Raw genomic sequence first — 18,177 nt, 5'->3', positions numbered from 1 at the left:
ACCATCGTAATCAACCAAGTCAAATAATAAATCTTATACTAATGGTGTTATTATCCTCAACTATGTCCAACATGCTAGCAACCTAGGGTAATAGGATTCTAGAAGCATAATAAGTATTTCATCTTAAGGGTTGATTTACCCTTCTAGTCCACCAATCATATTAGGCTAAGTCATTGTATTCTGCCCATAATAACATTCTAACATATCTATCTAACATTCAACATGTATAATATACAAATTATGAAGAAAAATAGACAAAAGAGTACCTCAATGCCGAATCGCAAGTCCTTGAATTGCCAAAAATTCATTTAGTTTTGCTCCACGATCTCAAAATGATGCTAATCTATCAAAAAAGAATTCTACTTGTCATTAGGATTAAAACAAGACCCACGTTGCAATATTTAGGGCTGGGTCAAAATAAGGAACAAAATTTAGGGTAAGAATGGGCTTATGGGGCCCATAAAGTGAAACCAAAATTGAATTTGTAACAAGGTCCTTCGAAGAACGAGGAATGTGTCCTCAATAGTTGAGCACAAATATATTTCAAATCATCCCTTAATGTTTAGGAATTTAATACCTAATTTCTATGAAATTACCATGAATTAGAATTGAATTTAATGGAAAAATTAATGGGAAATGATGAAGAGTGTAAGGCTAGCTTAGCTTAGTTTCAATGGATGATTTTCTACTTTGTTTTGCGCGAGTTCTCCAATTTTTGTTGGGAATAACCCCCCCCCCCCCCCCCCAGAGGCCACTAAAGCTCTCACTTCTAAAGTGGTATCTAGACTACTTTACCGGTTTGGCAACATTAGCAGGGATGCCGCTAATGTAGCACCAATGGCATTAAAGCGGTGCTAGTCATACCAGATATTTACCCCTAAAGCGAAGCCCATTCATTAGGCCAAGGCCACTAAAGAGGCTCAAGGGAACTAAATTAGTCTTATTAGGTACCCATGTACCAAATTTTTTCAATGTCTAAAACAAAATTTGACTGGGTGCCCGACATTCATTCGGAACCCCGAGGGCACAAACGAACTATGCTACCATACTAAATTCAAAGTTTTTGACTCTATGGAATCTTTGAAACTTTCATCTGAGATAATTTTGTATAAATGTGGGGCCCACACCTATAGTTTTATTTTTCATATAATCTACCCTATAGACCAAAATGAGTCCAGATGCTTTAAACCTGAACCAAAGGCCCTATTAACCTAAGATCAATATTTTGGAGCTGACGGTGTTGTTAGAATTCTCTTCTAAGGTCATTTACTAGGAGTTTTGGTAGAACAAATCCTAAATGGAGAAAGGTCCAAATTAGGGAAATGAGCATAACATCAAAACGAAGTGTCCGATAACTGAATTGACAATTCTGGCAAGTCATAAATGGACTATAGCCTCTATGGGAAATCTCGATAAGCTGTAAATACATGCAAATCATGGAATTAACCTGGATGGTCATTGAAATATCTACTACTACAAAAGAACTTATCTGAATAAGTCAAATGGACAGAAGAAGCATAAAAACTCAAAGGGATGAGATATTGGTCCCAAATACTCTAAGCACGACTAACAAAATAACATCCAACAAGAGATAAAACTTCCAAGGGATTTTGGGTATCCCTTTTTACACCAACTTTCTTTCGTCCCTTCTCAAACAGCCAAGACTCAACCTCAACCACCAACTGTCCTCCAACTAATCCGAGCAAGGCTGGTGCATATAAATCTAAACCATACATACTGAGTCCACATCGATACCAGCACAACCAAATAAAATATCATCAAAGCGAAAGGTAAAAGAAGGAATGACTCTTGCAACCAACTTTGACATCCAAACATATCCTCTTTCTGCCTTTCCAAACCTTTTATCCACTCCAAACTAAGAAGAAAGTCACCCGAGTCCTATCCGCAAAACTCTACCATACTAACCTAAAAAAACTGAGGTTGATCCACTAACAATCCATAATGGTAAGCATGAGAATAAACCCTTAAGGATCTACCTGGTCATATAAATGTAGATAATCAAGTTGTTTGATCTATGCCGATGCTACAATTGGTTCGGATGTTCATCAAAACTGACAATTGAGAGTCTGATATACAAACACTCACAACTAAATGACTCATTCTAAGATATCACATATACTGAGGAATAAGCCATGTTGAACCAACTCAAGCATTCTACTCTTATTGAGTAGATCATCCAAAAAAATTAATGAAAATTGAAACTTGAGGTTAAAGATGAAGGAATCAATACCGTGCCCACAGACTATCATGTTAACACCTATCAATCACGACTCATCTGAATTAAGGAAGACCAAATAGGTTGACATGGAAGAGGCTTATCCAGCATATAAATGACAACCCAACTTAAACAAATTTGAAAACAAAGGCTACACCCAAGCTCAACAACTTCTTGATGAAATCTCAACACCAAGAACTTACTGCTCGATCTTCACCATCTAAACCGAACTTGCAAATAAGAAAGCATTCACACTCCAAATCTTTAATAACCTCTAAGCCGCCATTCCAAGGAGTCAAGTCTAAAACTAAGCCAACTAGTTTGAACTAAGGCTAAACACCCAAATCGACCTTACTATCCAAGTGTGATATATCCTTACTGATTTATGTTAGAATTGAAGCTTAAAAATAGCTGAAGCACAAATCACCACAAAGGATAAATCACCAGCCGAAAACATAAGCAATCAAGTCCATATTTATTAGAGGGCATAAACCACCAAGAATGCTCAAGAAATCACCAAGGCTATAAACCACACTAGTAATAGTAAAAACTCAACTGACTTAGCTAAATGAAACTTTAGTCTGAAAATGATCAATTCAACACTCCATCTAGGAAACACATACTCAAATACCATCTTATGAAGTGGTCATGGGAAAGATCACCTATCTTTAATTCTTCAAACACCACATGGACAAGGACCACATCAAAGTGAGAATGAAGCACCATACTCTAACTAAGACCACACCATCACCAAGAAGAAAACCCAAAACACCTAAAAGGCAAATCAACACATCTCAACATCAATACCAAACCCATTATTAGGCGATGAACTAGTCAAACTGAAAGAATGGGCCCCAAACTGGTCAACCTCAAAATAGTCTATATATAGAGAAAAGAAACTAATACTAAATCTTGGCAAACAAGAAGGTAAGCCCTCTAATCTCTAACTTTAAAATGGTTAATGAAACCATATTGCCAACTTTAGAACCGTGGAAGGTCAACTTACCTTCACTACTATAATCCACTCCACAATCAACTAGCATACCCAATAGAAGAGAGAATGACAAACCTAACCTTACGATAAGAGAGAAATTATCTAACAAAGATAGTTGCCTAAGCCAATAAATAATAACCACAAGGAAGGAAATTCTAACTAGATAATACTAGCCTAGCAATCTACTAAGTGAGGATCGATTAACATCAATAATGAAAATTAGAATAAAATCAATACAAACATTAGTAAAAAATTTAGGTGGTACCCAAAATTGAAAATCAATAACACCTACAACTATCGAGCCATTAGAATGCCAATATGCCAAGGGAACTAGGACTCGATTCCAAATGCCACACTCTAGTTAAATATTAATACCAACTCCACTCTACCTACTACTAAAAGAAATTATCTACGAGGGTAGTCATTTAATATGAACTCTACATCATGGCGCACAATAATTAATATAAAACTACAAAGGCATACAATCATCGATGGGTACGAGAATTCCAATACAGTTAAATAAAAGTACAAGCAAGAAATAAAAAGTACACCTATCACAGTAGAATTCAAAGTCGCATGCCTCACATGCCCGAGGGGGTAATAATCTAAGAAGGATCAGAGTTGAACTAAGCATCTGAATCTCTTACTAAGGTGCTAAGCATGTTGCCTCTAACTAAAGGTGCACAACATTATGAGACTAATCTAGAGGAGTTGCATGACTACTAATCCATATAGAGGACACTCTTTAGACCAATGACCAATTTTTCTACAGTCGTAGAAAACCCCTGATGCTTAAACCTTACCAGAAATATAAGCTGACCCCAACTGACTGACTGACTAACATTGAGGGTACTCCCTATTAAAATGACCATCCTCCCCACAATTATTATATGCCTTAAGAGCTCTACACTGGTTGGGACTACATGTTAATAATGTCTAACCAACCAACTTATGTCTAGGGAACTCTCTAGACTAATGAATTGTATCACCATAATCGTGGCAAGCTTCTAAAATACTCTAAGGTGATGGCACTCCTTATCCAGAATGAAATCTATGACCTAAGGATGCACACTAATTAATTAATGAGATCCTATGAGAACTCTGCCTATTTTGATCTCTGCGATTAGTTTGAGAGCCACCCATAGTGTGAAGTTCTACCTGCATAGACCTTATACGAACTATAATGAACGATGACCTTCATAAGAAGGATCCTCACTCTTGGGTGGAATTCCAATAGCACTATACTAATGACATGCCCTCTTATCACCATCTCTATATGTCTTAATACAAGCTCTCTTTGTTGCTCTCACGTGATCAACACCCAGAGAGAAGGAAGACCCATCTATTTAAGGTGTTATGATGCCAAATGCAGTAGAAATGCTAATGTTTTAATAAATACATTTACCATATCACAGTCTGAAGGATACAACATAGGAATATGCCTAGCCTACTCAAGAAATCTAATTTCATACTCTAAAACTAACAAGGAACCCTACTGAACACCAATAAATCTAACTTTCACCTAAGAAGTACTCAATGAACTATATGTCATCCCTTGCTATAAAGTATTCATAAAAAGGATTACAATTATTAATGCTCAATCTTCAAAGGATGAAGTATTCATGAGCTCCATCTAGTCTTGGGCAGCCCTTAAATCCTCTGTCTGATGTTGATAAACTTTGACATCTATCCTAGACTCTGTGATCCAACACTAAATCTCTATAAATGCATACTGAAGTCCCTTCAGCATCTATCGATAATCCTGCATCATCTATCTAGAATTGAATAGAGTCAAAGAATGTACTTGATGATCGGCAAAATTTCCTAAGAATTCCCTAGAGCCTCTTGAAGATACTTATTTTTCATGATCCAATTTCTCAAGTCATGATGACATCTGCTATAATCCACTAGTAGATAAGCCAATTCTTAGTTTGAAATTTTTAGTAAAGGACCACTAAGAGAAATAATGAAAGAATGCAAAATAAATATAATAAAAGGCTAATATACCTAAGATAGTCCCAAACATAGTGGAATCGGTATAAGAGTTTATAACTTAATAAGAACACAAATAAAGTACTAAATGAATATACTGATACATCCCATCTCTATACATAACATAGAGATTAGTCTACTACATCAATAGGTAAGTAATAATAATTCAATCTCCAAGATTTTACCCTATGTCTCAAAACCAAAGCTACTTTGCACGATCCACTCAACAATGGTGAGAAACCATATTATGATTGTAGGTTGTAGAAGTGCAGTATGAATACTAAACATATGGTACTCAGTAGGCAACTTCCAACTAAGCTCTAGTGATAATGTAAATATACATAATATGCAAGAAAGAACGTAAATTATGCCAAACTATCTAGGGAACTAACATAGTAAAACTAGGGAAATAATAAGGATTAACTTTCCTATTCTATCCATACACAGGGACTAAGTGCTATACCATATATTGCTTACCAATCTACAAATAAAGAGTAGAGAAAAGATATATATGTACAGTAGTATACAAGGAAAAGGAACGGGTATACACGGTAATACCAAAGCTATATACAGATATATATATATATACATATAAATATAACCTATAGTAGTCATAATAGCATCTTAAGGCCTCATAATCATAGTATGAAATTTACTAAAATGAATAGGGTACCTAATCCATACATCTAAACATTAGATAATTAGCCATTATATAATAAACACAAGGGAAGGGAATTAGAATCATACTGCAAATCTCTGAAATAGACTAATAATAAACCTTTCATGAACTAACCTTAACAACAAAATAACATAACTAGATATCTCAAACAAAAAAATATCTAAATCGATCCCCATAACCTAAAAGGTCTAATTAGTACACAATACACAACAAACAATTCTCATCACCTATACCTATGCATCCCCTCATAAGGCTAATAGATATAACTACATACTGGTGATAGGTAATGTGTATGCAAGGATAAATGCAGTGCATAATCTATACTACTATAATTAATCCAAGTACCATAATGTAGCCTAGTGTATACACCTCCTCCAACTCAATAAAATTCAAAGGTAGGATATAAAGTGATATATTTTATTTAGAATAATTGCTTACAAATGAATAGTGTTGGGGAGTGAAACATTTTGGGTTTTGACCATTGGAAAATTTCTTGCAATTTTTGTTCTATGGACCCAATACGACTCATGGGTATGAACCATGTGTTGGGGTATGAGTGGTATAGTCCTGTTGTATACTGACGAGTGTTAGTTAGTGGGATGGGTAAGACTTAGGGGTTTGAGTCATAGGGCTTGGTATGAGTCTTGTACGGTGGGCAGTGTTTGATTCTTCTGGTATTTCAATCTTCTGGGGATACGGATCATGGGTATAGATCATATGATGTGGTTACGAATTGGTTGGATGAGACATACAAAAGAAAGTGTTTGACCCAAGGATGAGGCTTGGATACTATTTGTTGAAACCAGTCGTATAGGAGGGTATGACTCATTTGGATCATTTGTATCCGTGTGATAGGATTTTGTGTAACTTAAATAGGGGTATTTTGGATATTTCCCTACTTATCTTAATTATGATTCATGACTTCTAATACATTTAGGAGGTTATTCACCATATTATTCTATTCATTAACACTTAGAAACTATTCCAAAACACTCCATAATTCTCTCAAGATCTTTTGGGAAAAGAGAGATGGGGTTTTAACTAAAAGATTGGTTTGGGGCTTGTCTTGGTGATTTCCTTCCATTATATACTTTGGTATAAGTCATGATTCTTTTCTCTCATTGTAATTTAAATAATGGCATGGTATATATGATTTATTTCATGGTTTAACTATTTGATGATTATTGTTTTCGACTATTTTTTTGGGGTTTTGGTATTAATTAATTGGTTATGGTTTCATATGGTTTTAGTTATGGTTTTGTACACATTAATGGTGGTTTGGGACAATTAGATTGCATGGTAATGGTTTATTGGTCTTTGGAATTGGTTTTGGTTATAATATGCCCCTAATTTATTTGATAAAATTTTTATAAAGGTATACTCATTACATTGACTTCTTTTAATGGAACTCTTGCATCTTTTTATCATATGCAATAAAGTTTTAAATATTTTAAATGATTTAAATAGTTTGGAAAGTCTAAATGCTAACTAGTTATGCTTGTGGGCAACATAAAAGTCCCCAAGTATTTTAATATAGTATATGGAAAGGCACTTGAAAGTTCTCTTAACCTAAATGGTTAGGCTATGGATATTACTTGGAAGTAAGGGGTGGTATGATAGTATCACTAATGTTTTCCTTGGTTAATAATATGGTAAATATATTGGTTAGTTATTTGGAAATGACTTTAAGTAGTCATTAATGGTTGGGTATGTAACAAAGCCGTGGAAGGTAGCGGTCTCGGAGGGACCAAAACTACAAACTCATATTTGTCCATATGAGGATTGGTCCTAGTAGACTGTGTGCATGATGTCACACTACTAGGGAATGTACTAGACATCCCATGGGAAACATCTCTTGTCATATGGATACACGAACTAGGTCCTTTTAGAATGGAAAGCTCAACTCATATATCGCGTGGGTAGATTAGGACGACCAAGTTACATAGGCTAGGTAACTGTTTTAAAGGCATGCCAAACCTTATTCCCTTTCATGGCATGATTATATATACATGTACAGTTGGTTGCATTGGATAGTTTTACTTTGTTTTATAATTGGCATTATTTCATCCTTGTCCTGAGATTCATGCTAGCAGTCATTTGCTAACTCATCTACTGGCGGCTGTATACCCATGCTATGCCAGAACTGACCGTTTGACTCCTCTTACATAGTGATTGACTTGGGGATAACATTTGGACTGAAGTGGTGAGCTTCCAACCTTTTGGAAGGCATCATTTATGTTATGGATATTTTTAGACATTTTGACTTTATTTTGATTATTGGTTTTCGCCATGGTTAGGGGCATGTCCCAACCGAATTTACTTGCTTTTTTGGATAGAGTCTCTATGGTACTTCGGTGGTTATTTTGGCAGGATCAGTTTTGGTGTTGGCCTTAGAATTGAAATAATCTGGGAGGTTTTCATCATCAGACATGATTTCTCACTGTTCTATCATATTACATATTAGGATTGATTATCATATTATGTTTTGGTATTCTCTTTGGTTATGGCCTAGTTTATGGCCTTTGGGTTGGCTTTGTATGATTGGATGGTTGATTTGGTATGGGTGGACTCTATTAGGTCTATCACGATTGGAAACCTATCCTAGAGTCTTCATGAGAGAATTTATGTTATCTTGTTATATGCTCAAAATTCAACCTATCTAAGGCTAGATATAGATGGTTGGGTTTGGTAATAGGGGCGGTCTCTAATCCTAATTTAACTTGGGATATGTATTACGACAAGGATTAGGGTCGGGTTGTGTCAAGTTGGTATCAGAGCCAGGTTCATGGTAACTTGGGAGTCCATAATGTCATATCGAGTAGAGTCTCTTTTAGGTTTATGAAGCGCACCACACTCATAAGGGATAGGCTATAGGGTATTCAAGAATGTTTTACTTTATTGGTGTTCTATCTTTAAGCTTACATTGTCAATCCAAAAATCTTCCCTAATCCTTATTTGCTCATCTTTCACATCATGCCTCCTAGATCTAGAACACAAGGAAATTCTTCTGATCTAGGGATAATGCTGACGGGGTAAATTCTACATATAGAGTACATCTTTGATCTCATGGTTATATTCTTGATGGTTCTGGAGTTCCTCTTATTCTAGCTAGTTCTCCTCAAGTCCCTTAGGGTAACATGATGAATATAAAATTTTGTCAATCTATTAATGTTATTGCCCAACTAGTTGCTGCTTTGGCTAAGCGGGGTGTGGTTCGTACTTTGTCTACTGAGGCCACAAGGGTTGTTTAATTTATGAAGATGGGTCCTCTAACCTTTACTGGAGTAAATGTGTAGGAGAATCCATAGGGCTTCTTGGATGAGATAGAAAAGATCATTTTGGTGATGTAGGCTACTAATATAGAGGGGGTTAACCTTGAAGCTTATCAGCTTAAGGATGTTTCTTATTATTGGTATGAGGAGTGGGATAGGTGTAGAGGTGATTTGGAAGATAAAGGGTTATAAGAGGCTTTTTAATACCTTCTTAGATTTGTTCTTTCCTCAAGTGTTCAGGGAAGCTAAGATGGATGAGTTTGTGAACCTAAGGCTAGGGAGGATATCAGTAATGGAATATCCTTTGATGTTCCATATGCTATCAAGGTATGCTCTTGACTTAGTGACTGATATGAGGTTGAGAATAAGGAAGTTCACTTTTGGGTTGACTAGAGATTTGATTCTTGAAAGCAAGACTGCCTTGCTGATTAAATATATACAGTTTTGGCTCCTTTTATGCTAGTGCTCCTTAACGGTTGGGAGACAGGAAACATCAAGGTGGTAATAATTCTCAGGCATAGGTTTCCCAACCTCAGGTAAGTGGAGGTTAGTTAGTTTGTTCGTGTCCTCCTTGTCCATTTTGTGGTTGTCCTCATCAGGGCTATTACGATGAAGGAAGGGACAAATATTTCAAGTATGTCCAGGAAAGCCATTAGCTCAGTTATTGTCTAATCCATAAGGTTGCTATGGGGGTGAAAAAGATTCTTGTTGCTTCATCTTCTACTCCTGCACCTAGTGGTATGTCATCTACTTCTATTACTCCAACTGGTTTTTTGGGGTAGGTCAAAATAGGTTGTATGCTTTGGCATCCTAATAGGAATTTGAGGCATCACCTGATGTCATTACTGGTTTGTTATAACTTTTCTCTCATGACTTACATTTTTTGCTTAATTTGGGGTCCACTCTTTCTTATATGACTCCATATATGGATCAATAATTTGGTTTTGATCCGAAAGTGATTTTGGATCCTATCTCAATTTCTACCTTGGTAGGTAACTCAGTTAATGCTAAAAGAGTCTATAGGGGTGAGTGGTATCTGTTGGTGTCAAGAAGACCTTGGTGGATCTATTTGAGTTGGATATGATAGATTTTAATATAATTATGGGTATGGATTGGTTGTATTCTTGTTACATATCTTTGGATTTTCAGATCTATAGGGTTAGATTTTGGTTTAATGATGAGCTGGTTATAGAATGGGAGGTTGTTTCTTCTGCTCCTAAGGGGAGGTTTATTTATTATCTTAGAGCTCAGATGTTAATATCCAAGGGTTGTCTTTATCACTTGATCCGGGTTAAATATTCTAACTCAGAAGGTCCTTCTATGTCTTCGGTCCCTGTGGTTAATGAGTTTCTAGAGATCTCTTCAGATGATCTTCCTAGTGTTCCTCCGGATAGGGAAATACTGTTTGGTATTGATTTTTTTCTGGTAACTTATCCAATTTCTATTTCTCCATATAGAAAGGATTTGGATGAGTTAAGGAAACTCAAGGAGAAACTTAAGAATTTTCTAAACAAGGGGTTTATTTTTCCTTGTCTTTCTCTATGGGGTGTACCGGTATTATTGTTGCGAAATAAGGATGGTTCCCTTCAGATGTACACTAACTACAAGCAGTTGAATAAGGTGACAATCAAGAATAAGTATCCTCTTCCTTGAATAAATGACTTGTTTGACCAGATGTAAGGTGCCAAATTTTTTTTCTAAAATAGATCTTTAGCCTGGGTACCATCAGCTTAATATTAGGGAGGTGGATATCCCTATTATGGCTTTTCATACTCGAATATGCATTTTGAGTTCTTAGTGATGTCATTTGGGTTGACCAATGCTCCGGCAATATTTATGGACTTGATAAACAGGGTGTTTAGGCAAAATTTAGATTATTTCATTGTTGTGTTTACTAATGAAATTTTGGTTTATTTGAAGAGAGAGGTGGATCATACTAATCACCTTTGTGTGGTGTTGCAAACATTAAAGGTACAATAATTGTATGCCAAGTTCTCTAAGTGTGAGTTTTTGTTGAATACTGTGATTTTCTTGGGTTATATAATTTCTAGTAAAGGGATAATGGTGGATCAACAGAGGATAGTTGTGGTGAAGAGGTTGACTAGGACCATCAATCCATTCAATATTTAGAGCTTTTTGGGTTTAGCCAGGTATTATAGGTGCTTTGTGGAAATCTTTTCTTCGATAGTTTCTCCTTTGACTAAATTGACTTAGATGAAGGTTAAGTTTTCTTGGTCGAATGCTTGTGAACGGTGTTTTAAGAAGTTGAAGAATAAGTTAACATCAACTCCAATCCTGACTTTGCTGGATGGTAATGACGGGTTCATGGTTTATTATGATGTATTTCGAGTAGGTCTTGTTTGTATGTTGATGTAGTATTGGAAGGTGATTTCCTATGCTTTAAGGCAGTTGAAGGTAAATGAGAGGAATTATCCTACTCATGATTTGGATTTATGGGCGGTTGTGTTTTCTTTGAAAAATGTCAACATTATTTGCATGGTGTTCACGTGGATATCTTTTCTGATCAAAAGAGTCTTTAGTATATGTTCATTCAGAAAGAGCTTAATCTCAGGCAGAGAAGATGTCTTGAGCTTCTCAAAAATTATGATATGAGTCTTTACTACCACCCAGGTAAGGCTACTATGGTTGCTGATGCTCTTAATAGGTTATCCATGAGGAGTTAGACTCATGTAGAGGAAGGAAAGTGAGAATTGGTAAAGGATATTCACTGCTTGGCTAATCTTGGAGTTCCACTTTTGCACTCCAATGAGGGAAGTGTGATGGTGCAAGAAGTGGTTCGATCATCTTTTGGTGTGGAGATTAAGTAAAAAAAGTGCTAGATCCTATCTTGATGAAAATCAAGAGTAATGTTGGTGTGCAAAAGGTAGTGGTATTTGAGATCAGTGGTGCTGGTACTTTAGGTAACAAGGAAGGTTATGTGTTCCTGATGTTAATAATTTGCGATAAAGGATTTTGGTTGAGGCGCAAGAGTCGATCTATGTTGTTTATCCTAGCTCAACTAAGATGTATCATGATCTTAAGGAGATCTATTGATATAATGGAATGAAGAGAGATGTGGCAGATTTTGTAGCCAACTGTATGGTGTGTCAACAGGTTATGGTTGAGCACATGAGGCTAGGAGGGTTGTATCAGAAAATTTATTTACTCGAATTAAAGTGAGAAGTGATCAATATGGACTTTTTTTCAATCTTCCTCGGTCTTAAAGTCAATATGATTCAATTTGAGTCTTTATGGAAAGATGTAAAGTCTACTCACTTCTTGCCAGTGCGGACTACCTTTTTAGTAGAGGATTATGTGAAGCTATATCTTTAGGAGATTTTGAAGTTGCATGGGGTGCCTATTTTGATTATTTCTGATCGTGGTACGCTGTTTACGTCTCACTTCTGGCAGTCTTTCCAAAAAAAAGATTGGGACTAAGTTAAGTTTGAGTACTGCATTCATCTTGCAGTCAAATGGGCAAGCAGAGATAACTATTCAGATATTAGAGGATATAATTTAGACTTGTAGGATTGATAATGGTGGCAGCTGGGTTGAGAATTTACCTTTGGTTGAGTTTGCTTACAATAATAGCTATAATTCAAGTATTGGTATGGCTTCTTTCGAGGAATTGTATGGTAGGAGGTGTAGATATCCTATTAGTTGGTTTACGCTTGGGAGGTGGACATGTTTGGCCTGAATTTGGTTTATCAAGTGATGGAAAAGGCCAGGATGATTTGGGATAGGCTTATATCTACCCAAAGTCGCCAAAAGTCCTATGTAGATGTTAGGCATAGAGACTTAGAGTCTGAGGTCAGGGATAGAGTGTTGCTCAAGGTGTCTCCTATGAAGGGAGTGGTGCAGTTTTAAAAAAGGGAAAACACAGTCCTTTATTTATTGGCCCTTATGAGATTTTTTAGAATGCAAGAAATGTTTCTTATGAGTTGGAGTTGCCATCTAGATTAAGTTTGGTTAATCTGGTCTTTCATGTTACTATGTTACGGAAGTGCATTGGTGATCTTTCTTTGGTTATTCCTTTGGAAGGATTTGATATTTCAAATTCTCTGTCTTATAAAGAGGTCATAGTTGAGATATTTGATAGGCAGGTTTATTGGTTGCGGAACAAGGATGTGGCTTCGTTAAGGTTCTATGGCAGAACCATAAGGTAGAAGAAGCTACTTGGGAAGCAGAAGAGGCCATGAAGTCTAAGTATCTGCATTATTGGTTTGGTCATGGGATTCATGTGAAGGTATCTGTCTTCAATACATCTTTATTTTCTGATTTTTTATTAAAAGAAAGATTAACATCTTTGTCTCTTTCTTTTCAAACTTTGGTAAAAGGATGTTTGATAATGCAAATGACTCTATGTATGGTTACCCCTACCTGTTTCTTCATTCATGGATGACTGTTCATAGTGGGGGAAACTAAAATATCTTGGGTTTTAACCATTGCAAAATTTCTTAGAATTTTTGTTCTAAGGACCCAATACGACTCATAGGTATGATCTGTATGTTGGGGTACGAGTGATATGGTCATGTCGTATGATGACCAGTGTTAGTTGGTGGGATGGTTTTGGTCACTAGAATGGGTACGACATAGGGGTATGAGTCGTAGGACTTGGTATGAGTCATATCAAGGACTCGTATGGTAGGCAGTGTTTGATCCTCCTGGTATTTCTTTCTTCCAGGGATACGGGTCGGGGGTATGGATCGTATAATATTGTTGAGACTTGGTTAGATGAGTTGTACACTGGACATTGTCTGATCCAAGGTTGAGGCTTGGATACGAGTGGTGGAAACCAATCGTATTATAGGGCACAACTCGTATTGGCCAGTCGTATCCCTGTCATGGGATTTTGTGCAATTTTAGTAGGGATATTCTAGACTATTTTCCTACTTACCCAAATTATGAATCACGACTTCTAATACACTTAGGAGGTTATTTACCCTATTATTCTATTCATTTACATACAAAAATTATTCCAAAACACTTCATAATTCTCTTAAAATCTTTTGGGGAAAAAGACAGAGGGTTTAAACTAAAGGATTGCTTTGGGGCTTGTCTTGGTGGTTTCCTTCCATTATATTCTTTGGTATAATGTATGATTCTCTTCCCTCATTGTAATTTCAACTAAAGGCATGGTTTATATGATTGATTTCATGGTTTTACTATTTCATGATTATGGTTTTCAACTACTATTTGGGGGTTTTGATATTAAATGTCTGGTTATGGTTTCCTATGGTTTTAATTATGTTTCTATATGCATTAATGGTGGTTTTGGAAAATTGGATTGCATGGTAATGGGTTAATGGTCTTTGGAATTAGTTTTGGTTGTATTATGCCTTAAATGTGTTTGATAAAATGCTTATAAAGGTATATTTATTGCGTTGACTTCTTTTAATGGAACTCTTGCTTGTTTTCGGCTTATGTAATATATCTTTAAGTGGTTTAAATGGTTTGGAAAGGCTAAATTCTAAATGGTTATGCTTGTGGGAAACCTGGAAGTCTCCCAAGTGGTTTAATATAGTAGATGGAAGGGCACTTGAAAGTCCCATTAACCTAAATGGTTGGCTATGGATATTACCTACAAGTAAGGGGTGGTATGATGTTACCACAAATATTAGCCTTGGTTAATAAAATTGAAAATGGATTGGTTGGTCATTTGGAAATGGTTTGAATTGGTTATTAATGGAATGGTGAGTAGCAAAGCCGTAGAAGGTGCTGGTCCTTGGGGGACCAAAACTTGAAACTCGTAATTGCCGATATGAGGATTGGTCTTAGTGGAATGTGTGCATTATTTTACACTATTGCTGGATACACTAGTCATCCCATGGGATACTTCCCTGGTCATGAGGCTACACGTACTAGGCTCCTTTAGCTGTGAAAGATTAACACATATAGCTCGTGGGTGGTTTAGGATGGCCAAGCTACACAGCCCAAGTAAAGGATTAAAGGCATCCTAAACCCGATTCCATTTCCCAACTTGGTTATATATATATATATATGTATGGTTGGTTGCATTGGATGGTTTTACTTGGTTTTATAACTAGCATTATTTTATCCTTATCCTAAGATTTATGCTAGTAGTCACTCACTAACTTGTCTACTGGTGGCTGTATACCCATGCAATGCAAGAACCAACCATTCGACTCCTCCTACATAGTGATTGACTTGGGGAAAGCTTTTGGACGGAATTAGTGAGCTTCCGTCATTTTAGAAGGCATTATTTCATTTTATTAATCTTGTTAGATGTTTTGACTTTCTTTTGGATATTGGTTTTGTCCATGGTTGGGGTCATGTCCTAACCAAATTTATTTACTCTTTTGGATTAAGGCTTTGTTGTACTTCTGGAGGTTGGTATGGGCGGGATCGGTATTGGTGTCGGTCTTGGCATTGGAATAAGTTGGGAGGCTACATCAATGGACATGCTTTCTTACTGTTCCATCGTATTATATTTTAGGATTGATTATCTTATTATGTTTTGGTAGTCTCTTTGGTTATGGCCTTTGGTTTGTCTTGTTATTGTTAGATGGTTGATTTAGTACGGGTGGACTCGGTTGGGTCCGTCACGATTGTGACCCTATCCTAGAGTCTTCATGAGAGAATTTATACTATCTTATATATGCTTGAAATTCAGCCTATCTAAGGCTGGATATAGGTGTTTGGGTTGGGTAACAAGGAGAGGGGGGTCCCCGATCCTGGTTTGACTTGAGATGCCTAATACGGCAATGCCCGGGGTCGGGTCATGTCAGGGAGTGTCTGTATACACTGGTTTGGTCCAGATCTAGGATTTCCAATAATAATAATAATCATTGCCTACTTTCCAATACCCCCCCCCCCCACACACATATATATATATTTTCCAACAATAATCATCATCATCGCCTGCAATCCAACACAATATATATATATGTGTGTGTATATATATGTGAATGTGTGTGTATATATATATATATAAATGCACGGATGAGAACTATGGTTAATAATGTATAACCAATAAATCCATAGCTAGGGGTAAATTTTGAGAGTAGATTATCATAACAGTGCAGAAAAGGTTGGAGTCTCTCTCAACCAAAGTCCATAAGTCATTTATTTTTGCTCCACTATCCCAAAATACTACCACGCTATCAAAAATATACACTACACATCATTGGGTATAAAACAAGATCCATATTGCTACTTTAAGGGTCGAGTCCAAATTTGGATCAAGAACGAGTCGGCAGGGCCCTCAAATAGAATCCAAAATTAAATCCATCACAAGATTCCACCAATGGTTTCTGTGGGGGAATACCTTGAGCTCTTTTAGTCTAGGTGCTAAGATAGGATCACGTGATGGATCCCTAGAATAATCTCGAATAGGGTTGGAGTTCTATCCTGCCCGCGACCTCTTGGTCGGTCTCAACTCCTAATTGTATTAAAAACCAAAGTAGACTCCCAAAGATAGGATACTGACATGTCCACACTGATCCAAAGTACTTTACTAAACATCGGCTAAAGTACCAAAAATATAGTGAAACCTAGGGCTTAATACGAAGATGTCACAACCTGATTTCTCATGTCATGATGGCACCTTCCTTATCCCACCAGTAGGCAAGCCAAACCATAGTCTAAAATAATAGGAAAAAGGCTAACTAGCAAAAACCAGAAAAAAATCACATATAATGACAAAAGTATCAATAAAGCAAAAAACAAAAAAGAAAACATATGAAGTATATCCAAATGAGAGAAGGAAAATGACCAAAATATAAAAATAAATCCCTCGCAAGACCTGGTAAGGTCGGTACTAGAACAACTACTAAAAGATACCCGTACTAGAAAGAATGTAAAACATACAAAGTATAAACAACCAATCTTGAGTACAAAATACTAACTAGAACAAATAGAGGAGGATTACAATAAGCTCACCTGATATGGATGAGAACTTAAAAGAGCAATCATGTCAATAGCGGCTTCTAGTACTTAGATCTGTGTTAAGGTAAGGATGCAGAAGTTTATTATAATTACCAAACCAATGGGTGCTCAGTAGGCATCAACGGCCAACTGAGTGTAATAATGGAAAAGTATAACTAAAATGCGAGAGTGTACACTAAGTTAAGGATAGAAAAGTAAACAACTATAAAAAAATATAAAGCTATGTAAATGTGATAAAAGAATAAGTAAAACCATCATAGAAATAAAAATAATTTAGTAATAAGATGGCAAACCAAACATAACGTAATTTGTCCCCCATACTCCCGTTAGGTACAGTAAATAAGATAATTAACCTAAACGTACCCCCATACGCCTATAAGATGCACGAGAAATAATTAAAGAAAATAAATGCAAAACATTCATAACTGAATAATTCTCAAAAAATTTATAGTAGTCATCCATATGTGTACTGGGATTGAACCGATACCAATCGGTAGTAACGAGAGGCCAAATGCCTGGTTTAGAACAATAGAGCTGGTTAATAACAAGAAGCCATATGCCAGATTCAAACTGAAAATGGTGGGTAATAATGAGACCCACATATATGATATACAACATAACTCATAATCAAATGCTAGACTCGATCGGAACTCAGAGGAACCACAACTCCTATAACAATCATAATTAGTATCAGAATTCCTTGATAATATCACAACCAGATGCAGGAGTCGAACAGGAACTTATAGTAATCATACACAACTGTAAAGTTAAAACCCAAACCATACTATAACCAATGTCACAGTGGTACCAAATTTAAATAAGAGACATAAGTAAATTATATGTTGACCCTAATGAATAGTTAATATACCACATCTTATGCTCATAAATACTACATCCTATTAGAATACGAGATTGAATACTTTGATGTGTTTGTTTTCTCTAGAGCAAAAGCCGAAGGATTTCATGATACAAAGATGCACAATTTAATGTTTTTTTTAGCTATAGACACATTTTGATTGTTATAAATATTAATGTAGTAGTCACCTATTGTCAAAATAGATCAATGTTGTTACATAATGATAGAAATTAAAAGTGT

The sequence above is a fragment of the Capsicum annuum genome, chromosome 7, assembly GCF_002878395.1.
Source record: "Capsicum annuum cultivar UCD-10X-F1 chromosome 7, UCD10Xv1.1, whole genome shotgun sequence".
In the NCBI taxonomy this organism is placed as follows: domain Eukaryota; kingdom Viridiplantae; phylum Streptophyta; class Magnoliopsida; order Solanales; family Solanaceae; genus Capsicum; species Capsicum annuum.
Note: the sequence above shows the minus strand (reverse complement) of the source record.